Here is a 6,938-nt window from a genome sequence, read left to right as displayed (position 1 = left end):
TCCGGAGTCTGCCCAGAGGGCCGATTACATCCTGGCCCCCTCCACACCCCTCTTGGGAGGGGCGCCAGACGCAGGGCTCACGGCTGGCAAGTGCCACTGCGGCGGCGTGAGCCTCTCCTGATCAGGACTGACTGGGCACAGCCCATGGCAGGCGCAGCAGGGCCGGGATGAGCGGGAGTGGCAGGCAGCGTTGAACTGGCCGTGTTGGACTGCTGGTTTCAACCCAATCCCCACAGGCCACGCCGAGGGACCCCACCTGTGCACGAATTTGTGCACTGGGCTTGTAGTATGAATATATAAATTCCAACAGAGGAGTTGTCAAAGAAGGGTAATGAATCTTCACACCTGTGCCAAAATGTTGAAAGGTACATCAATCTTTTCATGATATAAATAGTATGTTATTTGGTGTTCTTTAGTGTCAAACAATCTTAGGAAAACAAAAGGAGCACTTATGAACAACTTAGTAATTAAAAAAAAAAATCCCAGCTTTGTGACAGGAACTATATACTGCACAGCTAGGAGTTTTGAGACACAGGCCTTCAAGAAGCCATGAATCAGGAAAAATGGGGTGGAATTCAGGTGCAAGCAGTTGAATAAGCAAATTATGTCAGTATGTAAATATGGTTAACAGGCAAATAGGTGACGTTGCAGTGTAAGAATGTAGAGATTTGAGCAGGATAAAGAAAGAGGAGATTGAATCTAACCAAGGGAACCTGGAGGTATCAAATAATGCTTTCCAGAAGCAGTGATGTCTGAGCCAGAATTTGAAAGGATGGGAACCCTCTAGAAGGTGAGATATGCATTTCAAATAAAAGGAGACTGCCTATGTAATGACACTTTTGTGGAAACTCAAGAATAGAACTGATGAGCAAGAGAATGACAGATGTTAAACGTTGAGTAGAAGGGGGAAGCTAGATAACAAAAGGTCTGTTTGCCACACTAAGAAGTTTGGATTTTATCCTGAAATTGATGAAGTCAAAGATTTTAAGCAAGGGAATATGTTCTGGCAACAATCTGTAGAGGATGAAGATGGCTGAGCAGGTAAGTGCTGTGCTTGCCTCTCCCATGACCATACTATAATTACCACTAGATTACAGAACAACCACCTTTGAGAACCACCTACCTGAAGCTAGCTGGAAGAAGACACATTGAGGCTGGTAAGAGGAGTAGAGAGCAAAACGGACTGGTTCCCACCTATGTGTGGTGGTTGAGAATCAACAGGGATATCTCAGCTGCAGGGTTCCCACTGAGGATTGAGGGGTCATATGCTCACACGAGGCTCCCCAGCCTGGACCACCAGTGCTAGGAAGAGTCTCCACAACATGTGGCTGTGAAAATCGGCAGGGATTCTGTTCAGGTGAGACAGGGGCTGCTATAGACCTCTTAAAGGTGTCCTCTTAAAGGACCCATGCACGGACTTACTCCCTGATGAACTCACTTGCTCCAAGCTCCAGTACTGGTGCAGCAGTTCAAAAAGGGCCAAGGACATATGGGGAGGAACGGAATTGTTTGGCTTCAGGGCCAGGAATGAAGGGCCAGCTCTGTTCCAGGCAGAAGTACTAGCACCCGCCACTGTTCCTTTGTTGAGACACACACACAGCAAGCAGGCTCAGGCTCACGTGGGTGCCATATCTGGTCTCCATCAATTTGGCTAACGTTGCCCTCCCCTGTGTGGTGATTCCATGAGACTTCTACAACCAACCCTTCCATGAACCCAAAACTTTCCCAGTAGCTTTTCTTCACAACCTGCTGACTTCGGGCCAGTGAGATAGCAGGTATACATTTTGCTAAATCTCTCAAAGGTCCACAAATCCCAAAGACGCAGTGTCTGGCCTTTGCACTTTCAATACTTCTAAGTGGCCCCAAGTCTGGCATTAGTAGTAGCCAGTCTTGGCTCACAGCATAGGCAGGTACAAACCTCAGATCAATTTGTAGCTCCTACCAGGTGGCCCTGTGCTGTGTACAGGTAGACACTATCTTAGATCTGCATTATAACTGCTCTCAAGGTGCCCCAGAGTCAACACACCTGATGGGCAGATTCAGACCACATCAGAGCACCACCCAATTAGCGCCACAAACAATGCACCCAAAGGGCAAACTCAGCAAGTACCAGAGCCCTGCTAAAATGAATCCTGATCCCTGCAGACAGCTCCCATACAATAGCTCATCTGCTATAGTCACGGCCAGTTTTCAAAGCCAGACAGCCTGAGGGTCAATCCTACCCACTGATGTGTCAACAACAAGGCTCAATTGTTACCAGGAGGGCACACACAACCTACATAAAGGACATCCCTGGAATACCTGGCTCAGGTGATCAGGGAGTCACTGGGCCCCATAGGACACTTACCACATAAGGCCCCCCTTCCAAGACGAGACCAAGCAGATCTGTCAACACATAGAAACAGACAGAGGGACAGCCAAAATGAGGAAACAAAAATGTCAAAATGAATGAACAGAACAGACGTCCAGAAAAAACTAAAACAAGCCGAAACCGGTTTGGCTCAGTGGATAGAGCATCAGCCTGTGGACTGAAAGGTCCCAGGTTCGATTCCGGTCAAGGGCATTTACCTGGGTTGCAGGCACATCCCCAGTAGGAGGTGTGCAGGAGGCAGCTGATCGATGTTTCTGACTCTCTATCTCTCTCCCTTCCTCTCTGTAAAAAATCAATAAAATATATTAAAAAAAAAGAACTAAAACCAAATTAAGGCACGCTATCTACTAGGTATAGAGTTCAAAACACTGATTATAAGGACAGTCAAATAACTTAGGGGGAGAATAGATGAAGTCAATGAGAATTCACACTTAGCCAGAAACCATTAAAAAATAAAGAACAGACTGAAATGAAGAAAATAAAATGAAGAGCATATAAGATAGAATTGACAGCAGATTACATGAGTAAAAGATATTTTAAAACTCTGAAGTATAAAACATTCAATATGAAAAATGATGGACAAGAATAAACTCAAAATGGATAAAAGACTGAAATGTAAGTTTTAAAACCATAAAAATCCTAGAAGAAAACACAGGCAGTAAAACCTGCTGATATATCTCCTAGGATAAAGGAAACAAGAAAAAATAAACAAATGGGACTACATCAAACTAACTTCTGCACAGCAAAGGAAACTGTCAACAAAATGGAAAGGGAGCCCACTGTATGGGAGAACATATTTGCCAATGATACATCTGATAATGGGTTAATTTAAAAAATATATAAAGAACTCATGCAACTCCACACCAGTAAGACAAACAGTCCAATTAAAAATTGGGCAAAGGTCCCAAATAGACACTTCTCCAAAGTGGACATACAGATGGCCAAGAGACATGAAAAAATGCTCAAAGTCACTGATCATCAGAGTGATGCAAATTAAAATGGCAATGAGGCATCACCTTACATCTGTCAGAATGGCTACCATCAATAAACAAATGCTATGATGTAGAGAAAAGGGAACCCTAGTACACTACTGATGGGAGCGCAGACTGGTGCAGCCATTATGGAATTATGGAATTTCCTCAACAAATTAAATATGGAACTGCCATTTGACCTAGTGTTTTTTGTCTCCTCATTTTGGCTGCCTTTTTGGGTTGGTGACTATGTATTAGATAGATCTGCTGTGCCTCTTAAGCTGTTTCTGATTAATACATCAGGCAAAAACTCAAAGCCTCTAGAGACTGCCTCTGCCTACAGACTGATAGGATTCATCTTGAATAGCCCTTAGGCAATTGTCCACAGGTATGGTGGGAGTTTTTTCAATAGGGTGGGGCAATTGCTTCTGCCAGGAGGCTAATTGTTATCCTTAGTCTCTACTAGTAAATGGGCCTCAGAAACTCCGACCTGTGGGGTAAGGTGTTTTCCAATAGTATAGGTCAACTGTCTTCCCCCAGGCAAAGCCGCTTGTATAGCAAATGTCCGCATGAGAAAGATGACCTCTGCAAGGTGAGGGAATATTTAGCACAGAAAACGGGTGTCTGCATTCTGAGTTCTAACCCCAGAGCCCCTGATCCTGGCTTCTGCTCACACATCTCCAGTCCACCCTGTCCTCCCTCCACCGGAGCACAGAGTGAATGTCTGCACAGGGAATTTTGTGCGTTGGCTTTTTAAGAGGGTGCCTGTATTTCCAGCCATCTCTCCCTCGCAGACAGCAACTCCACTGCTTTTCTCAGCCAGATGTTGTGTGGGTACCCTTCTCCATTCTGGTGCTCTCTGCTGGGGGGCCCAGCTTGGGGATTAGATCTCAGAGTTCTCAGTGGTAACCCCCCACAGCTGAGATATCTCTCCAGGACTTAAGTTGCTGTCTGTGGAACCCAGCCAGAACTTTTGCATCTCAACACCTCCTACCAGTCTCTATGCCAGTGGTTCTCAACCTGTGGGTCGCGACCCCTTTGGGGGTCGAATGACCCTTTCACAGTGGTCGCCTCAGACCATCGGAAAACACATATACAATTACCTATTGTTTTTGTGATTAATCACTATACTTTAATTATGTTCAATTTGTAACAATGAAAATACATCCTGCATATCAGATATTTACATTATGATTCATAACAGTAGCAAAATTACAGTTATAAAGTAGCAACGAAAATAATTTTATGGTTGGGGGTCACCACAACATGAGGAACTGTATTAAAGGGTCGCGGCATTAGGAAGGTTAAGAACCACTGCCCTATGCCATCTCCACTTTCTGTCTTAGTTATCAGGGTTCTCTCCAGTTAGTCTTCCGTTGATTATTCAGGAAGTTTTCTGTATTTTAGTTGTAATTCCAGTTTGGTCCTGGGAGCATGTCTGTGCAGCATCCACTTACTTTGCCACCATTTTTAATCTCAGAGATTCTTTTTTTCTACAGCTGCGTAGTATTCCATGGTGTAAATGTACCACAGCTTTTTATCTACTCATGTATTGATGGGCACTTGGACTGTTTCCAGATCTGAGCTATTGTAAATTGTGCTGCTATGAACATAGGAGTGCACACATTCTTTCTGATGGGTGTTTCAGGTTTCTTAGTATATATTCCTAGAAGTGGGATCACTGGGTCAAATGACAGTTCCATATTTAATTTTTTGAGGAAACGCCATACTGTTTTCCATAATGACTGTGCCAGTCTGCATTCCCATCAGCAGTGCACGAGGGTTCCCTTTTCTCCACATCCTTGCCAGCACTTGTCATTTGTTGATTTGTTGATGGCAGCCATTCTGACAGGTGTGAGATGATACCTCCTTGTCGTTTTAATTTGCATCTCTCTGATCAGTGAGATGAGCATTTTTTTCATATGTCTCTTGGCCATCTGTATGTACAGTTTAGAGAAGTATCCATTTAGGTCCTTTGCCCATTTTTTAATTGGAATGTTTGTCTTCCTTTTGTTAAGTTGTATGAGTTCCTTATATATTTTGGATATTTACCCTTATCTGATGTATCATTGCCAAATATGTTCTCACACACTGTGGGCTCCCTTTTTGTTTTGTTGATGGTTTCTTTTGCTGTGCAGAAGCTTTTTATTTTGATGTAGTCCCATTTGTTTATTTTCTCCCTAGTTTCCTTTGCCCCTAGGAGATGTATCTGTAAACCTATTGCTATAAGAGAGTCTGAGATTTTGCTGCCTATGGTTTCTTAGAGGATTTTTATGGTTTCATGACTTACATTTATTTAAGTCTTTTATCCATTTCAAGTTTAGTTTTGTGTATGGTGTGAGTTGGTGGTCCAGTTTCATTTTTTTGCATGTATCTGTCAAATTATCCCAATACCATTTATTGAAGAGACTGTCTTGACTCCATTGTATCTTTTTGCCTCCTTTGTCAAACATTAATTGAGCGTAATGGCTTGGGTCGATTTCTGGGGTCTCTGTTCTGTTCCATTGATCTATATGCCTGTTCTTGTGCCAGTACCAGGCTGTTTTGATTATGGCGGCTTTGTAGTATAACTTGGAATCTGGTATTGTGATTCCTCTAACTTTGTTTTTCTTTCTCAAGATTGCTGCAGCTATTCAGTGTCTTTTTTGGTTACATGGAAATTTTTGGAGTATTTGTTCTAGATCTGTGAAATATGCATTTGGTATTTTAATTGGGATTGCATTAAGTCTGCAGATTGCCTTAGGTAGTATGGACATTTTATTTTATTTTTTAAAAATATATTTTATTGATTTTTTACAGAGAGGAAGGGAGAGAGATAGAGAGTTAGAAACATCGATGAGAGAGAAACATCGATCAGCTGCCTCCTGCACACTTCCTACTGGGTATATGCCCACAACAAAGGTACATGCCCTTGACCGGAATCGAACCTGGGACCCTTGAGTCCGCAGACCAACGCTCTATCCACTGAGCCAAACCGGTTAGGGCAGTATGGACATTTTAATGATGTTGAGTCTACCAATCCATGAACACAGAATATTCTTCCACGTGTTTATATCTTCTTCTATCTCTTTTTTCAACATCCTGTAGTTTTCTGAGTACAAGAATTTTACCTACTCAGTTAAGTTTGTTCCTAAGTATCTTAGTTTTTTTTGTTGTTGTTGCAGTGGTAAATGGGATTGTTTGTTTAGTTTCTCTTTCTGAGAATTCATTATTGGGATATAGAAAACCTTCGATTTTTGGGTATTGATTTTGTATCCTGCTACATTGCCAAATTCATTTATTAAATCTAGTAGTTTTTTGGTGGAGTCCTTAGGGTTTTCTATGTACAGTATCATGTCATCTGTGAATAATGAGAGTTTTACTTCGTCCTTTCCAATTTGGATGCCTTTTATTTCTTTTTCTTGTCTAATCACTGTGGCTAGGATTTCCAATACTATCTATATAATAGAAGCCTAAGTGACTGTTATGGTGGAATGACCAGAATGACTGGTCACTATGATGCACACTGATCACCAGGGGCCAGACACTCAATGCAGCAGCTGCCCCCTGGTGGTCAGTGCTCTCCCAAGGGGGAACACCACTCAGCCAGAAGCTGG

The sequence above is a fragment of the Myotis yumanensis genome, unplaced genomic scaffold (assembly GCF_028538775.1).
Source record: "Myotis yumanensis isolate MYYU_CA2020_CCGP unplaced genomic scaffold, mMyoYum1.0.hap1 SCAF_5, whole genome shotgun sequence".
Lineage (NCBI taxonomy): Eukaryota > Metazoa > Chordata > Mammalia > Chiroptera > Vespertilionidae > Myotis > Myotis yumanensis.
This window is presented reverse-complemented; position numbering follows the sequence as displayed.